Raw genomic sequence first — 19,985 nt, 5'->3', positions numbered from 1 at the left:
TTAGTTAATTGAACTCAACAAGTCTATAAAAATAATATAGTACAATCAAGTGGGCTTGTTTTCAGGAATTAAAGGATAGTCTAACCTTAGAATATCTATTACTACAAGTCACTACTTAAGCTGATGAAAGAGAAAATAATAAGTACTCATCTCAATAGTTTTAAAAAATTAAATGAAATTCAACCACTCTCTAAGGAAAAGAAAAACCTCTAAACAAATCACAATAGAGAGAAAAGCTTAATCTGACAATGATTTCTACAAAAAACCCTACAGTAAACATTATGATTAATATAGAAGCTTTAGAAACATTTTCTTCAGTGCCATGAACAAGATAAGGATAACTGTACTCCAAATTATTATTAAACACTGCATTGGAGAGATCATTGTCAATTCGATAAGACAAAGAATAAGAAGTAGATTTAAGTGCTGGAATGGAAAAATGTCATTTGGACTACTTAATTGGTTACACAGAAAACCAAAGAGAATTTTTAGACAAATTATTTTAACTATTAAGGGAGTTCATGTATTGCTGCATAGAAGATATTTTTTAAAAAGTCAATAACAACCTTATACAGTAGCAAAACTAATTAGAAAACATAATTTTTAATAGTTACCATTCACTGGCTAAAATAAAGAAAACTGATAACATCAAGTGATTTGAGGATGTGGTACAACTCTCAGAACTTTGCATATACTGCTGGTGGAAATGAAAAATGGTACAGTTATTTTACAAAAGAGATTGGCAATTTTTATAAAGTTAAACATGTATATATGACCCAGTAACCCCATCATAAGAATTTATCGAGGAGAAATGAAAACATGTCCACACAAACACTTGTCATGTGATGTTTATAATAGGTTTATTCATTATAGCTAAAACCTGACACAACCACAAGCAGGTGAAAGGATAAATGACATGAGCTAATCAACATGAGATAATCTGTGTTATATCCATACAAAAGAATACTGCTCAGCAATAAAAAGGAAACTACTGACACAAACAAAACATGGGTGAATCTAAAAAATATTACGCTGAGTAAAAGAAGTCAGGCACAAAGATCTGTCTACTATATAATTCCACTTATATAAAATTCTAGAAAAAGATAAACTATTGTGATCTCTTTCATCATAGATAATATACATGTTTCGATGCTGTTCTCTCAAAACATCCCACCCTCGCCTTCTCCCACAGAGTCCAAAAGTCTGTTCTGTACATCTGTATCTCTTTTTCTGTTTTGGATATAGGGTTATCATTACCGTCTTTCTAAATTCCATATATATGTGTTAGTATGCTGTAATGTTCTTTATCTTTCTGGCTTACTTCACTCTGTATAATGGGCTCCAGTTTCATCCATCTCATTAGAACTGATTCAAATACCAGCCCAGGTTGGATGCATGAGACAAGTGCTCGGGCCAGGTGCACTGGGAAGACCCAGAGGGATCGGGTAGAGAGGGAGGTGGGAGGGGGGATCGGGATGGGGAATACATGTAACTCCATGGATGATTCATGTCAATGTATGACAAAACCCACTACAATACTGTAAAGTAATTAGCCTCCAACTAATAAAAATAAATGAAAAAAAAAAAGATAAACTATTGTGAAAATCAGCCAGGGAGTCAGTGTGAGTTGGAAGAGATTCACTTCAAGGGGCATGAGGAAACTTTTTGGAGAGATGGAAATGTTCTACATCTTGATTGCAGTTACCATTACACAATGATATACATTTCTCAAAACTCATCACATAATTGGTGCATCTTATTGTTTGCAAATTACACCTCAATAAAACTAGTTAAAATAAAGCTACCATTCAGGACTTTCCTCGTGGAACAGTGCATAAGAATCCACCCACTAATGCAGGGGATATGGGTTCAATCCCTGGTCGAAGAAGATTCCACATGCTGCAGAGCAACTAAGCCCCTGGTCCACAACTACTTAGCTTGTGCTCTAGATCCCAGGAGCTGTCACCACCACTTAGCCCACATGCTGCAACTACTGAAGCCCGTGGGCCTAGAGCCTGTGCACCAAGAGAGGATCCCACTCACTGCAACTAGACAAAGTCCACATGCACCAACAAAGACCCAATGCAACCAAAAATAAAATTAAAAAAAAAAAAAGCTGAGTGCTAAGTCACTTCAGTCATGTCCAACTCTTTGCAGCTCTATAGACTGTAGCCCACCAGGCTCCTCTGTTCATGGGGATTCTCCAGGCAAGAATACTGGAATGGGTTGCTGTGCCCTCCTCCAGGGCATCTTCCCCACACAGGGATTGAACTTGTGTCTCTTATGTCTTCTGCATTGGCAGGAGGGTTCTTTACCACTAGCGCCACCTGGGAAGCCTCATATTAACAAGCAACACTATTAACCTAAGTAACACTCTAACAAAAGATGCCCATGATCTTTATGGAAAATATTATAAGCACTAATGAAGGACATAAAAGAAGACTTCAATAAAAAGAGACACATACCATTTTTACATACAAAACAATTCATTAGCTTAAAGATGTCCACAGTTCCAAAAATTTACCTATCAATTCAAGGCAATTCCAAATAAAGTTCTGACAGGATTTTTCATGAAACTTAAGTTGATTGTAAGTGCGTGCATGCTCAGTCGTCTGACTCTTTGCCACCCCATGGACTGTAGCCCACCAGGCTCCTCTGTCCATGGGGATTATCCAGGCAGGAATACTGGATTGGGTTGCCATGCCCTCCTCCAGCGGATCTTCCCAACCCAGGGATCGAACCCACATCTCTTGTGTCTCCTGCACTGGCAGGCAGATTCTTTACCAACAGTGCCACCAGGGAAACCCCAAGTTGATTCTAAAATTCATATAAAAATTGACACCAAAAATATTCAAGACAATTAAGAAGAAGAATAAATAGGAAGTATTTATCCTACAGATATCAAGACTTAGAAAACTATAGTAATTAAAATAATGTGATACTTGCATAGAGAGAGACAAACAGATCAGTTGGGGAAAAGAGAGACCCAGACACAAATCTGAGAATACAATGGATACCTGAACAATACATGGGTTAGAGATGCCAACAGTTCTTGCAGTCGGAAATCCATGTATAATTTACACTCGACCCTTCATATACACACAGTTCCTTCATATCCCTGGTTCCACATTCATAGATTCAGCCACTAATCATGTGGTACTGTAGTATTTACTGTCGGAAAAAAATCCACATATAAAAGGTAGGCCCATGCAGTTCAAACCGATGTTGTTCAAGGATCAACCATATAATGAACCTTTATATATGACAGAACTGGCATTGTAGATCACGAGAAGAAAGGACGGGCTAGTCAATAAATGGTATATAAATAATTGCTTATTAATACTGAAACAAATAAAATTAATTTCCTATATTTCATCATATATGAAATAAATTCAAGGTGGATTCAATAACAATGCTTTTTTAAAAAGCTTTTAAAATTTAGACAAAATTCAGAATAATATATTAATGATATGGGGATAGGAAAGGATTTTTTAAATAAGGCATAAAAAACACAAATTGTAAATGATTGATAAATTTGACCACATCATAAAAAATAAAACCTTCCACTTTTCTATGCTATTAAACAATGCAATAAGCAAAGTTAATAGGTAAGTAACAGACTTGGAGAAGATATTTGCAACAAATATACAATAGACAGATACAGACTCCATGAAGGACTACATTTATTAAACAACAATCCAGATTAACAATGGACAAAATACTGTTGGACAATGCACAAAAAAGAAAACCTGAATGGCCAGTAAAAAAATGAAAACACACTTTTATCCTCACTAATAATCAGAGAAATGCAAATTAAATTAGCACAGAGATACTATTGCATCAGATTACCACAAATAAAAACGTCTGCTAATACCAAATGCCAGCAAGAATGTGAGGAAACACGTAATTGTTTAGGCTACTTGTGGGAATATGTGTTTGCATATCCACTTTTGAGAGCAATTTGGTTGTACCTAGGAAATATGAAAATAAGAATATACCCTGAGCCTGAAATTCAACTCCAAGTTTCCTTTAAAAAGTATGAAAAACATATTCAAGAATATTCTTCGCAATATTGTAATGGCTAAAGTTATTAACACAAATATTCATTTTTTCCTAGGCCAAAAAGTTACCAAGCTTTCAATATATAAGAATCTTTCATCCTTTTATTAATCTATCCAGTGCAACGTCAAAGCAAAGATTTGAGAAAAATAATTTCAGTTGCAGGACTTTTATTCATAGCTAGTAAGCTACAAAGAAAAACCAACAAACCCACAGTATTCAGTATAAGGAGAAGCAAGATAAATCAACAATGAGTGAACGAAAACTACAAGTATCAACAAGGATAGGTCTGAAGAAACAAACGTGAAGTGGTGGGGGTTGCAGGGAAGCAAGTTGCAAAATGTTATGCCATTTGTGCAAAATATAAAATATACAAAATACTATCACATATTGTTTACAGATACTTTCCTATGTAGTAGGATAAAAACATAAATATAGAGGATACAACACCTTTAGGATAGTGGATGCCTCTGGGGCTCAAGAGAAACGGGACTGGGGACAAAAGGAATTTTTGTATCTATACTGTTTTATTTCTTAGAAAACAAACTCTGTAATGAAAATAAATAAATAATGGCTTACCCATATGCCAGTGCAGAATGTAAATGTTAAAATGAGTGAGATTGATCTATGTATGCAGATACAGAAATATCTCCAAAATATATTAAATTTAAAAGCTCCCTGAAACTATTATGTATTGTACTATCACTTCTGTGTAAATATGAGAAAATGTAAATGTATATAAATGCTGGTATAAGCATATATTAATAAAATTTCTTCAAGTACCCACAACAATTTATAGTAGTTGCCTCTGGGGAGAGGGAATATTGGTCTGGGGTTGGCGGGAGCATTAGTTATACTGTTTTAATTATTCACCGTGTGCAAATTATGTATTGTTCATTAAAGTTAGTTCTTGAAAAATTCATAAACTTAAAATCAAAGACCCGACACCTTGTATGATCCTTAGGTTAGTACTCTTTTTGTATTGAGATTATGTAACATTTATTGGGTTTTCTTTTAATAAAACTTTCTGCTGAACCTTAGTGATGAGCATGCTGGCAATTAGAGGGGAGGTGTCACTTTGGTGAGCTGTCCAGCTGAAACAGTTTTTTCATTTCCCTCAAGGCCAAGAGCTACATTTGAGACATCATTGGGCCTCGAATACAGACTTTTGCCTGTGTTAGTAAATTATATTAATACATCGATTCCTTCATCCTCTCATTTGTTTACTTATGTGACATGTTATTAGAGAACAATTACATTTCACTGCAAACATAAAGCTTTTCAAGTACTTTGTCCTTTAAGTAGATTTCTCTGGGATGGCCAGAGATTTAGGACTGCTGTTGCTTCTATGGGAAATGTGAGTTGACATCAAATAACTAAGTCACATGTGGACTTCAGGGTTATGACCCGTTTATATGTTTGCAAATACTTAGAAAAGTTATTTTCTTCCACACATTGCTTTTGGCAAGTTGAATAATGATGAAGGGACGAAATGGTCTTAGTGATAATGATAGTGATATTACCATTGTCTGAAGCCATTGCCTTCTTTGCTTTTCCCATAACCATCATTCTTTCCTGAATCAATGTAACTGCCTCCTTACTGGACTTCCTGTCTTGAGTCTCCTCCTTTGCCTCTAGTTTATTTGCATATCCACTCAAAGTATATAGTTTTCTAAAATGCAAACATAGCTATGTCACCTCCCTATTAAAAACCCTTCTCATTGACCTCAGGATAAGGCCCACACTCTTCAGGATGGCCCGCCATCTCCTATGACTGCCTACATCTCCAGCCTTCTCTCCTCTTTACTCTTAGATCTGACTGAGACTCTTCCCACCCACTTATCGGCTGGAAAGGCTTCTATTCATCCTTCAAAATCCAATGTGTTGTAAAGATTAATGAAACCAGATAGATAAAATAAAAATGCTTTGGAAAAATTCACAGAGGAGGGGTCAGGTATGGTTTGCAAACTTCATAAGCAGATGGTGCCAGTGGTGGTGGTGTGGGATAACAGAAGCAATGGTAATATCTCTACAAGTGCTCTGTATTGTATGACACTTCACAAAGTCATCAAAGAAATGAGAGAGACCTCCCTAAGTGTTATATAGAGAAGTTTTACTACCCCACCCAATTCTTTTCTATATAGCCTGGAAAGCGTATAAACCTGCATTGAAAAATCTTAGAAGCAGGTCAGATGCAATCAATCCACCAAGGATGAAAACATGACAAGGTTTTCAAAACTACTCCTGACAGCTTGTGTAAGAGGACTTTTGATTATAAAAACTGAAATCTAACTGCTGTGCTTTTAATTAGAATGTAGAATTCACTTAAAGTTGACTGAAGGCTTTGGGCAAAGGGAATTATACAGTTTTCAGGCTGCATTTAATGATGTAAAACAAGTAAGAGTTTTACTTCCAGTTTCAGGAGTTCAGGTATCTTTGAAGTTAAAGACAAAGCTATCCTTAGCTTCTACGATCAGCAATAGCGTTAACACATCCCTCAAATATGATATTTCTATACAGCATACAGATTTCTAGTTGATAAAGTGTTTCCTGTACCTCATTTGAGTTCCACAGAAACCCTGTGAGGCCAGCAGGGCAGAGATTATCATTCCCATTCAAAATAGAACACTTTGGGATTTAGTAAAGATAAATGACACACCAGATTGTGCATGCAGCAGGAGATGCAAGTCTAGAACCTAGATTTTCTGTCACGAGTTTCATTCCTTTTTCACACTGTATCTTCTCCAAGCTATTGCTTGGTGCTTTAAGCAGCCTCTGGGGGTTGGCCTAAATGGATCATGGCTCTGACCTATGTGACATGTCAGATACTCCAACTTCCAGTTTCACACTATTAGTCAGCAGTTACTGAATGGAAGTTCAGGATGTCATAAGAATCTAACATTGATCTCTCAATTAAAAAGCAAAGCTCTCCTGGGAGCCCAACTTAAAGATAATTGGTTTTCTTATTTGAACTGTATCTATCAGTCCCTGCTTGCAGAAGGTTGTAGGAGTGTGTTTTAAACAAGGCAAGCACTGTGCTCTTTCTAAACCCAAAGGAGGTCACTGCAGGAGCTAAACATGCTTTGGTCACAACCACCTGAAAACTGAAAAAGCCTTTCAGGTGAAGCACTCCTAGTTCTTACTTTTTGAAGCTTGGTGGGCTCCAGGGAAGTTAGGGAGAAAAATATAATTCTGCAGATATAAAAGGAAAGGTTGTAAAGCTATGATTCTTAAGGTCCTGTTGGATCTTTTTAAAGGACATAAATTAACATCTGTTATGATGTTACTGGATCTACTCTTGGTCAAGCAACATAATAGTAGTAGAGCAAACCACCTACCTGTCTTAGCAATCTTCTCCGGTTTCTACTAAGTATTTTGGGCTCCACACATGCAGATGAAAAAGACAGGTTCTGAGGAAGCAAAGTGAACATCTCTACCATGGGCTCATCATAGCCATCTAGGGATGGCTTAACTTTCCAAACTCAAGTGGAAGGAAGAAGATGAGGTAATTATCTTGATAATCCCTATCCACACCCATTGTTATCCCCTTCTCTTGTAAAAGATGATCATTCTTTCTTGTCTGAAGATAATGCCTCTTCTTATGCATTTGCCCATCAGTCCTCAGTCTGTCGTTCCGTCGTGTCTGACTCTGCAACCCCATGAACTGTAGCCTGTAAGTCTCCTCTGTCCATGGGATTTTTTCAGGCAAGAATACTAGAATGGGTTGCCATTTCTTCCTCCAGGAGATCTTCCTGATCCGAGGATCGAACCTGCATCTCCCAAGTCTCCTGCTTTGGCAGGCGGATTCTTTACCACTGAGACACCTGGGAAGCCCATATTTCCCCATGTCATCCCTTCTAGCCTCCTCTGAGACCCTCCTTACTCCATCAGTCATTCCTTTGAATGTCTTTTGTATTTACTTCTCTCTGGACTTAGACTCTTGATCAAGTTTCTCCCTCATTAACAAGCAAAATCAAGAACAAAGAAGAGTATCTTCTCTGAATTCTCTCTCTCTGCTACCTGTACTTTTTTTTTTTTGGCTCTCTCTCCCTCTCCTTTATTTCACCAACAGTCTTAGTGAAAAAGCCTTCCCACCTCAGTACGGTCAGGATTCTTGTCACAGCCCTCCAATATTCATGACACCTTCTTTACCAACAACTGTCATGGTTCGTTTCCTCCCTTGGGCTCATGACATCACTCTCTTTGTTTCTCCCACTTTAACTCATTTACAAAAATTCTCTGGAATTTCTTTCTCCAAAAATGTGTGTGTGCTCCCCTCCTTTTCTGTCTTCAGCCTCCTACTCATTCTCTTTAAACAACCTTTCTGAAATCAATGGCCAACATTGTCCTTAGGTAACTGGACCTTTTCCCACATTATTCCCTCTGCCTGAAATGCCTTCTCTTGTCTTCTTCTAAGAAGATACTAGTTTTTCTGGACAACCAGCATAGCTCTGAAACAGTTTACTTCATCCTACCTTCCAAATCCCTTTTTCCTAAAGTTGATTTTTTGTTACATCTTCATCATGGAGCTCTACCTCAGTTTCTGATATTTGTTGTTCAGCTCAGATGATGGCAATGGCCACAAGACTCCTATCATTCAGTTACTGGACAAAAATTCTTGGCTCATAATATGATTAGCATCTTGTAAATTCACATTTATTTCAATACACTTAAGATTAAATTTTTATCTCCAAAGAAAGAATTAGAATTGAAATACAAGAATTGATACAATGTGGTAGTGTAGTAATCATCATATGCAGTTTTCTGATCTGAAAATCAGATCAAAGGCCTACTCCCAAATACCTCACAAAATTTGGGGGAAGATTAAAAATAATGATGGCTCTTCGAAAATTATTAAGCGGCTGACACATAAGTTACTAAACTGAAGAGAAATCTTTCTTCATGTACTTATGTATCACACATAAAGGGCTGGAAACTGAAGAGAGACAGAAACAGAGCAAAGAACATAAGAGCATGGTATAATAGAAGGAACAAGAATCAGAAAATAAGATCTGGGTGCCATTTCTCAGTCTGTTACTAAATAGATCTGAGATCCTAAGAAGATAAATTACCTACCTAAATTTTCTTTTTCAGCTACAAAATTAAAGGGTTGGTCAAATGATATTTTTAACATCCTTTCTGTGTGAATCACAATAAACTGTGGAAAATTCTGAAAGAAATGGAAATGCCAGACCACCTGACCTGCCTCTTGAGAAACCTGTGTGCAGGACAGGAAGCAACAGTTAGAACTGGACATGGAACAACAGACTGGTTCCAAATAGGAAAAGGAGTACATCAAGGCTGTATATTGTCACCCTGCTTATTTAACTTATATGCAGAGTACATAATGAGAAATGTCGGGCTGGAAGAAGCACAAGCTGGAATCAAGATTGTCAGGAGAAATATCAATTACCTCAGATATGAAGAGGACACCACCCTTTTGGCAGAAAGTGAGGAAGAACTAAAGAGCCTCTTGATGAAAGTGAAAGAGGAGAGGGAAGAAGTTGTCTTAAAGCTCAACATTCAGAAAACTAAGATCATGGCATCTGGTCCCATCACCTCATGGCAAATAGATGAGGAAAGAGTGGACACAGTGGCTGACTTTATTTTCCTGGGCTCCAAAATCACTGCAGATGGTGATTGCAGCCATGAAATTAAAAGACGCTTACTCCTTGGAAGGAAGGTTATGACCAACCTAGACAGCATATTGAAAAGCAGAGACATTACTTTGTCAACAAAGGTCCGTCTAGTCAAGGCTATGGTTTTTCCAGTGGTCATGTATGGATGTGAGAATTGGACTATAAAGAAAGCTGAGCATTGAAGAATTGATGCTTTTTAACTGTGGTATTGGAGAAGACTCTTGAGAGTCTCTTGGATTGCAAGAAGATCCACCCAGTCCATGCTAAAGGAGATCAGTCCTGAGTGTTCATTGGAAGGACTGATGTTGAAGCTGAAACTCCAATACTCTGGCCACCTCATGCAAAGAGCTGACTCATTTGAAAAGACCCTGATGCTGGGAAAGATTGGGGGCAGGAGGAGAAGGGGACAACAGAGGATGAGATAGTTGGATGGCATCACGGACTCAATGGACATGAGATTGGGTAGACTCAGGGATGGACAGGTCATCCTGGCGTGCTGCGGTTCATGGGGTTGCAAAGAGTCAGACACGACTGAGTGACTGAACTGGAACTGGAACTTGTCTTTAATAAACAATGGAAGGAAGGAAATGGGACAGACGTATCATATAGTCCCTCATTACAACTTCTGTTTCAAATATTCCCCAACACCCTTGCCTCTCTTTTCTTCCATTGTTTTCATTTGTCAAGCTCCAAACCTGATTGATTCCAAGTATTTGCCTACTCCACCCTAGCAGTTGAACATTTCCAGTAAAGATCATCTAAAAAAGCAGTGCAGTTCAGTTAGTTCAGTCACTCAGTCGTGTCCGACTCTTTGCCACCCCATGAATCGCAGCACGCCAGGCCTCCCTGTTCATCACCAACTCCCGGAGTTTACTCAAACTCATGTCCATCGAGATGGTGATGCCATCCAGCCATCTCATCCTCTGTCGTCCTCTTCTCCTCCTGCCCCCAATCCCTCCCAGCATCAGGGTCTTTTCCAATGAGTCAACTCTTTGCATGAGGTGGCCAGAGTATTGGAGTTTCAGCTTCAGTATCAGTCCTTCCAATGAACACCCAGGACTGATCTCCTTTAGTATGGACTGGTTGGATCTCCTTGCAGTTCAAGGGACTCTCAAGAGTCTTCTCCAACACCACAGTTCAAAAGCATCAATTTTTCAGCACTCAGCTTTCTTCACAGTCCAACTCTCACATCCATACATGACCACTGGAAAAACCATAGCCTTGACTAGACGGACCTTTGTTGACAAAGTAATGTCTCTGCTTTTCAATATGCTGTCTAGGATGGGACCAGATGTCATGATCTTAGTTTTCTGAATGTTGAGCTTTAAGACAACTTCTTCCCTCTCCTCTTTCACTTTCATCAAGAGGGTCTTTAGTTCTTCCTCACTTTCTGCCAAAAGGGTGGTGTCCTCTTCATATCTGAGGTAATTGATATTTCTCCCGGCAATCTTGATTCCAGCTTGTGCTTCTTCCAGCCCGGCATTTCTCATTATGTACTCTGCATATAAGTTAAATAAGCAGGGTGACAATATACAGCCTTGGTGTACTCCTTTTCCTATTTGGAACCAGTCTGTTGTTCCATGTCCAGTTCTAACTGTTGCTTCCTGTCCTGCACACAGGTTTCTCAAGAGGCAGGTCAGGTGGTCTGGCATTCCCAACTCTTTCAGAATTTTCCACAGTTTATTGTGATCCACACCGTCAAAGGCTTTGGCATAGTCAATAAAGCAGAAGTAGATATTCTTCTGGAACTCTCTTGCTTTTTTGATGATCCAGTGGATGTTGGCAATTTGATCTCTGGTTCCTCTGCCTTTTCTAAAACCAGCTTGAACATTTGGAAGTTCATGGTTCATGTATTGCTGAAGCCTGGCTTGGAGAATTTTGTGTGTTACTTTACTAGCGTGTGAGATGATTGCAATTGTGTGGTAGTTTGAGCATTCTTTGGGATTGTTTTTTTTTTTGGATTGGGATGAAAACTGACCTTTTCCAGTCCTGTGGCCACTGCTAAGTTTTCCAAATTCGCTGGCATATTGAGTGCAGCACTTTCACAGCATCATCTTTAGGATTTGAAATAGCTCAACTGGAATTCCATCACCTCCACTAGCTTTGTTCGTAGTGACGCTTCCTAAGGCCCACTTGACTTCACATTCCAGGATGTCTGGCTCTACGTGAGTGATCACACCATCGTGATTATCTGGGTCGTGAAGATTTTTTTTTTGTACAGTTCTTCTGTGTATTCTTGCCACCTCTTCTTAATATCTTCTGCTTCTGTTAGGTCCATAACATTTCTGTCCTTTATCGAACCCATCTTTGCATGAAATGTTCCCTTGGTATCTCTAATTTTCTTGAAGAGATCTCTAGTCATTCCCATTCTGTTGTTTTCTTCTATTTCTTTGCATTGACCACTGAGGAAGCCTTTCTTATCTCTCCTGGCTATTCTTTGGAACTCTGCATTCAAATGGGTATGTCTTTCCTTTTCTCCTTTGCTTTTCACTTCTCTTCTTTTCACAGCTATTTGTAATGCCTCCTCAGATAACCATTTTGCCTTTTTGCATTTCTTTTCCATGGGGATGGTCTTGATCCCTGTCTCCTGTACAACGTCATGAACCTCCGTCCACAGTTCATCAGGCACTCCGTCTATCAGATCTAGTCCCTTAAATCTATTTCTCACTTCCACTGTATTATCATAAGGGATTTGATTTAGGTCATACCTGAATGGTCTAGTGGTTTTCCCTACTTTCTTCAATTTAAGTCTGAATTTGGCAATAAGGAGTTCATGATCTGAGCCACAGTCAGCTCCCGGTCTTGTTTTTGCTGACTGTATAGAGCTTCTCCATCTGTGGCTGCAAAGAAGATAATCAATCTGATTTCGGTGTTGACCTTCTGGTGATGTCCATGTGTAGAGTCTTCTCTTGTGTTGTTGGAAGAGGGTGTTTGCTATGACCAGTGCGTTCTCTTGGCAAAACTCTATTAGTCTTTGCCCTGCTTCATTCCATACTCCAAGATCAAATTTTCCTGTTACTCCAGGTGTTTCTTGACTTCTTACTTTTGCATTCCAGTCCCCTATAATGAAAAGGACATCTTTTGGGTGTTAGTTCTAAAAGGTCTTGTAGGTCTTCATAGAACCATTCAACTTCAGCTTCTTCAATGTTACTGGTTGGGGCATAGGTTTGGATTACTGTCCAAGGTAAGAGAAACCCAAGTAAGATGGTAGGTGTTGCGAGAGGGCATCAGAGGGCAGACACACTGAAACCATAATCACAGAAAACTAGCCAATCTGATCACAGGACCACAGTCTTGTCCAACTCAATGAAACGAAGCCATGCCATGTGGGGCCACCCAAGATGGGTGGGTCATGGTGGAGAGGTCTGACAGAATGTGGTCCACTGGAAAAGGGAACGGCAAACCACTTCAGTATTCTTGCCTTGAGAACCCCATGAACATTATGAAAAGGCAAAATGATAGGATACTGAAAGAGGAACTCCCCAGGTCGGTAGGTGCCTAATATGCTACTGGACATCAGTGGAGAAATAACTCCAGGAAGAATGAAGGGATGCAGCCAAAGCAAAAACAATACCCAGGTGTGGATGTGACTGGTAATGGAAGCAAGGTCTGATGCTGTAAAGAGCAATATTGCATAGGAGCCTGGAATGTTACGTCCATGAATCAAGGCAAATTGGAAGTCAAACGGGAGATGGCAAGAGTGAACATCGACATTCTAGGAATCAGCGAACTAAAATGGACTGGCATGGGTGAATTTAACTCAGATGACCATTATATCTACTACTGTGGGCAGGAATCCCTTAGAAAAAATGGAATAGCCATCACGGTCAACAAAAGAGTTCGAAATGCAGTACTTGGATGCAATCTCAAAAACGACAGAATGATCTCTTTTCATTTCCAAAAAAAAGCAGTGCAGTTACACCTTAAATGTGTGCTCTCAAAGATTAAATTGCCACTCAATACTGCCTGGAAATTTTAGTGTTTGTTCTAGAAGGATAGCATTTTCATTTGTAAATATGACTATTTTACAGTTTTTCCTCTGCCCTCAAACCTCCCATTTGTCTTCCTTTATCCTCACTTTTACATGATAACATCTTCTCCTACTTCACTGAGAAAACAGAAACCACTAGAAGCGGACTCCATCATCTTCCTAAGATTAAATGTTGCAATTTAATTATATCTATTTACTCTAGCCTTCCTCTAAAAAGATGAAGTTTCCATGCCCTTACCAAAGTTTAAACCCTCCTCTTGTGCTTTATTTCCCATCTGCTCTCACTTTATAGGAGATTTCATTCTTAAAATTACCTCCTCATTTACCTACGTATCATCAATAACCCCTCTATGCTGGATCATTCTCATCAGCATGAGAAAGAGAAAGTCAATGCTTATCTCTCCAGAGTTACCACTCAATTTCTCTGTTCCCCTTCAGTCTCCACCACTTTACTGAATCTACTATCCATGTAACCAAACATAAGAGACTATTCTGCGTCTTCATCTTAACCCCATACCAGCTTTTAACACAATCAATAACTTTTTTGAAACACGGCTTCTGTTATTGTATTTCGTCCCGGTTTACATCCCATCTCACTGACTTCTCCTTTCCAGTCTCTTATTCTTACTTTTCCTCCTGACAGACCTAAGAGAAAGAGGATCTTAAAGCTCAAGGTAGCACATTCTTGTGTATCCATAATCTCTCGGCAGGTCCTCTTGTTCATTTTCATGGCTTTGAGTATTATGTATATTCTGATGATTCCTAAATTTATATTTTACTCCGGCCATCTCATGTGGGCTCCATATTCTTAAATCCAGCTGCCTGCTTCTCCTTTCCATTCAGAATTCTCATAAACAAACATCATAAGCTTAATACCTCCAAACTGAACTGTCTTTTCCCTAAACTTCTGTCTATATTACCACTGTTAAAATAAATGGAACCAGTTGCTCAAACCAGAAACCCAGGAGTACTCTTGACTTGTTAAAAAAATTCTTGACTTTTTCACCATTTTAATCTAAGCAGCTTTCAAAGAGTTTGGCATATAGTAGGTACTCAATAAGTGTTGTTGAATGGATGAATGAATGTATTGGATGCCTAATATGGACCAGTGATTGTGGAAATCATGTTACAGAGAATTCATATTCTGTTCTGTAGATGAGGGAACTGTCAGATAAGTGATGTGACTTATTCAAAGATACACATCATTCAGCGGCAGAGCTGGAATTTGAATTCAGGTATGACTCTATTATACCATATCATACCCCTATCATTGGGCTTCCCTGGTAAAGAATCTATCCACAATGCAGGAGACAGGGGTTCTATCCCTGGGTTAGCAAGATCCCCTGGAGAAGGAACCCACTCTGATATTCTTGCCTGGGAAATCCCATAGACAGAGGAGCCTGGCGGGCTACAGTCTATGGGGTCACGAAAGAGTTGTACAAAACTTAGCAACTAAACAACAACAATGCCTATCATCACTAATACACCCTCACTTCATTATACCTCCTCTACTCATGTTTAGAGAACTTACTATCAAATAAGTTTTAAGAATTATCATTCCACATTTGAAATGCATTTCACATAATTTAATTGGAATAGAATGTCTAAAACAGGAAAAAATTTGATCAGACTTTATACAATTTACAGGTAAGTCATTCATACTATTCATATTACTGATGGTAACACCTCTAGTAGCAATAGAAACAACCAGAGTAAACTCTTCAAGGATTGAACATTTTTCCTCTATCTGTTAAAAAATAAATGTGCATATTCATGTGTCATAATTATAGTTTCAAGGGCCCATACATTCTATCTATGTAGGGTATGAAGGGATAATTGAAGTCATAGATTAACTTTCCAAATGGCCTCTGGGATTGTGGTTAAATTTATTAATTAAAAATCTTGAACATCCAGGAAGAAGCCAATTATGCTTGATATGTATGATGCCTCTAAGCAGTTTGATTTTTTTCTAAAAATAGAATTTGATCAATGGTCGTTCTTTCTTTCTTTCTTTTTTTTAGATCCAAGTCATGGCTAGCACTGAAGAAGAAAATATGACTCAAATTTCTGCATTTATCCTTTTGGGTTTTGGGAATCTCCATGGCATTCAGTATCTTCTCTTTGGGGTATTTTTGGTTATCTATGTGCTGACATGGGCAATATTGTAATCCTAACTGTAGTTTTGGCTGATTGCACTCTTCATTCTCCTATGTATTTCTTTCTTGGCCACTTCTCCTTCCTGGAGATTGGCTACACCACTACCATTGAGCCGATGATGCTGAGGACATTGCTGTCAAATCATGTGCCTATTTCCTTCCCTGATTGTGCTTGCCAGTTTTATTTATTTATTTATTTATTTATTTTACTGCTCTGGTAGCTACAGAATGCTTCTTACTGGCTGTAACATCTTATGATAATTTCATAGCCATCTGCAACCCATTGCATTATTCCAGCCTCATGGACCACTAGGGTTGCTTACAGCTAGCTGTTGCCTCTTGGGTGGCTGGGTTTCTGGCACCCATCCTTCTCATGATCCTCATTTTTCGGTTAACATTCTGTGCTGCCAATGAGATTGACCACTTCTTCTGTGATCTGAAGCCCATCATGAAACTGGCCTGCACCGATATGCAAATAGCTGAGATGACCTCTTTTATATGCACCTCTTTATTTGCCCTTGGCCCCTTTCTGCTAACTCTGGCTTCCTATACTCACATCATCTCCACCATTATGAGGATTCCTTCTGTCACAAGAAAACAGAGAGCCTTCTCTACCTTTTCCTCCCATCTGACAGTAGTCAGTCCGTATTATGGGTCTCTGGGCGTTGTCTGTGGATTCCCATCAGGGCCTCAGAATGAAAACTTACTGAAGTCGCTTTCCCTTTTTTATACAGTGCTTACCTGCCCTCAACCCTAATATTTACACTCTAATGAACAAGGATGTAAAAATACCTCTGAGAAAATTGGTATAATGATTTGTGAAAAGAAAGGTTTATTTTTCTAGTAGCTCTTGGTACTTTCTAAGAATCCCAACAAAGTGAAAATCTTTCTATAGGGTCAAGAATAGTTAATGTGAAATTGGTGGGTTTTCCTTTGCCCCATGAACTTTCTCCACATTAATGAACAGGAAGGGTACGAAACTTTCTTTTGTTAAATAATTTGTAGGTACTGGGCACTATACTATTCTTTGCAAGGATTGTTGTACTAAACCCTCATGGCAACATAGTAAGGTAGATATTGTTATTATCCCTACTTTATGTATATCACAGCTGGGTCCTAGAGATTAATTCACCGGCTTAAGACTGTCCATCCAGACAGTAATGCAAACAAAATATGCGTTTGAGCCCAAGGTTTGTTTAGCACCAAGTCCTTGATCTTTCCACTAACTGAGGGCAGCCCAGAATCCCAAAGTGTCCAAAATGGCTGTCTTGGACTATGGAAGATATTACTGCAGATGACTTTTCTTGAAGGAGCATGAGTTAGATGTTAGGTGAGAAGAAGGAGGGAACTAATATAATACAATCAAAATCCCAGTGTGTCTCCTTTTCCTATCTAAAGTCTGGATTAAAATGCATGAGATAAAAATGTAATGGGATTAAAACTGGTTTTAGTTTTCATTTCAGTATCATTTATTAGAACAAAAGATTAAAGTCAATCTTACTGGTTCAATAAATTAAACCACATCCAAACAATGTCATACAATACACTCATAAACAAACAAAAACAACATGAAAGAATGAATCAGTTCTACATGTGCTGTTATGAAAAGAGCTCCAAGATCTATTATGTGGACAAAAACAAGCTACAAAATGCAATGTGTATAGTATGACATCATTTGTGTAATAGAAGGCAAAGAAAGAATATGTATACTTAGTTGTGGATGCATAGACTGTTCTAGAAAGATGCGTATGAATTTGGTGATATCAATTGCTCTTTGGTAGAAAGATGCAGGGGAAATGTAACTTTTGAAGTAAGAATCTTGTGAAGAAATTACCTTTGGAAAATTCACCAAATTTAACAAATCCTTGTGAATTATACAAATGGCAAAATTGTTCAGCATGAAGTACTTCTAGACACTTTGAAGGCTTCTCTTCTCTCACAGGTCAGTTATAATCTCTCTACGGGTAGGCACCTTGTCATTACTTTTGTATCTCCCTCACAGCACCCTAAATGCCAAAAATGTGCACAGTATAGATATTTAATTTAAAAATTGTTACTATTATCCAGGATAGGGGAACTCAACACCCAGGTAGCATAGCAATTTCTAATAACTTGATGCATTCCTATTTCTAGAACGGAAAACCCAAGGGGGGAAGTATGAGCTGTGTATCTGATGTTCTTCTTAGGTGGCCGTAGCAGTGCAACATTAAAGGCTGGCCAGGGACTGGGCATGAAGTGAGAATGATTTCCTAGGCTCTTCCTTGCACTATTACCAAGGTGCTCTTCCTTATAATGGAAATTTGTTCACATCCCTTCTGTGTTTAATCAACTTCTGACACAAGGATTGCCAATGAAGATCGGAATAAAGATCTCACACAATTTATGACTCCATGACTTGGCATACAATGTTTCCACGTTTGTCTCTGCCTCACCTCTCCTTAGTTAGCTTGTTTTCATACTTCAAGGTTCAACTCAAATATTAAATGTCAAAGAGTCACAAATTCCATGAAGCATTACCTAATTTTTCACCAACCTCTCTAAAGGTAGGCCTTCATTTTTCCTAGGCTACTAAAGCAGTTTGCATATATTTCTATTTTACATTGACCAGGTTATACAGTAATATTTTATGTACATTTCTGTTTCTCTACTTAATAATTAATTCTTTAAGACAAAGAACATGTCTTATTCCTTTCTGTCTCTATCTCCACTTTCACCTCTAGCTCTTTCCTCCACTTAGAATGGGGACTAAACAAAGAACAGGCATTCAAATAAACATTTAAAAATAAATACAATTATTAAATGACTTGGGTAAAGTCACACAGTTAGTTAGGGAATGGGTCACACAGCTGACATCTAGCCAACTGTTCTTCTGTTATATAATGCTGCTATTTTTACAGTTCTAAAAGTCTGAAATTTGCCTTGGTGCAAATTTGACAGTAGAGTTTGCAGTGAGGACTGGGAAATCTTGAACATTTTTTCTTAGTGTCACAGGCAAGCATTGCCTTGAATTCTTAGAAAGACAATGTAATTAATTAACTAGTGGGCTTCCCTGGTGTCTCAGATGGTAAAGAATCTGCCTGCAGTGCAGGAGAGCCAGGTTCAATCCCTGGGTTGGGAAGATCCCCTGGAGAAGGGAATGGCTACCCACTCCAGTATTCTTGCCTAGAGAATCCCGTGGGCAGAACAGCCTTGAAGGCTATGGGAAGACAGTGTGATTAATTAATTAATATCTTTAACACAGTCATTCAAAAGAAATTTAAATATAAACACCTACTATGCATATAGTACCTTTGTGAGCACAAAAAGAGTAAGGTTCATCTGAATTTAACATGAAAACTTCCCAGTCTAACCAGTAGACCACCTACACAGTTCCAGACATACAGCTTTCACCCAGTAAATATTTGTTCAACTAAACCAAGCCAAGGGAAGATCAAATGCCTGACTTTCTGAGAATGGAACCAGCCTCTGTTGAGAAGATCATCAATTTCTAATACCCGTATTCCTAAATCTGGAGTCACAGGTATCATAGATATATGAATTGTAGGATGTATTGGTGGGAGAGAAATATGATGAGAAGAGGGAGAGGGATATTTCCACCTAGAAAATTTGTCATTGCCTCCTCTGCAACACCAGTGACCATCTGCCAATGAGAAGGCAACACATCCGTGGAGAGCAGCAATTAGAGCTAATTGGTTTTCTTCCTTTTAATACCTGAGACAGGGCCCCATTGAGATCAGGTAAGGAAATCTATTAAAGGCAAGCTGTTCCCTGCATATTACTTAATTCAAAGTACTTAAGGAGGCTGATTATAAGCCATGCTCTCCAAGGATAACTGAAGCACTAAATGGTGGTTTGTGTGAGTTTAAGGACTTGATTCTTAAACCAGAATGCAAATAAGAAATCCTTTGAGGAAAAACCTGAATTAGAGTGTGAAGGTATCGCCTTAAGAAAGGATAGACACTTTTTAACAAGCCAGCCACAGTTCAATTTAGCCTACATGAAGTCAAACATCTGGATAAAAGTGAAAAATTCAGGTAAATATTCAGCTGTAGGGGCACTGCATGTGCAAAATTCCCAGGTGCTTATGTGTGTTTTTCACCATCTGAAAGAATCACACTATTCAATCATGCTTACAAGAAT

Source organism: Cervus elaphus, chromosome X, assembly GCF_910594005.1.
Source record: "Cervus elaphus chromosome X, mCerEla1.1, whole genome shotgun sequence".
NCBI lineage: Eukaryota > Metazoa > Chordata > Mammalia > Artiodactyla > Cervidae > Cervus > Cervus elaphus.
This window is presented reverse-complemented; position numbering follows the sequence as displayed.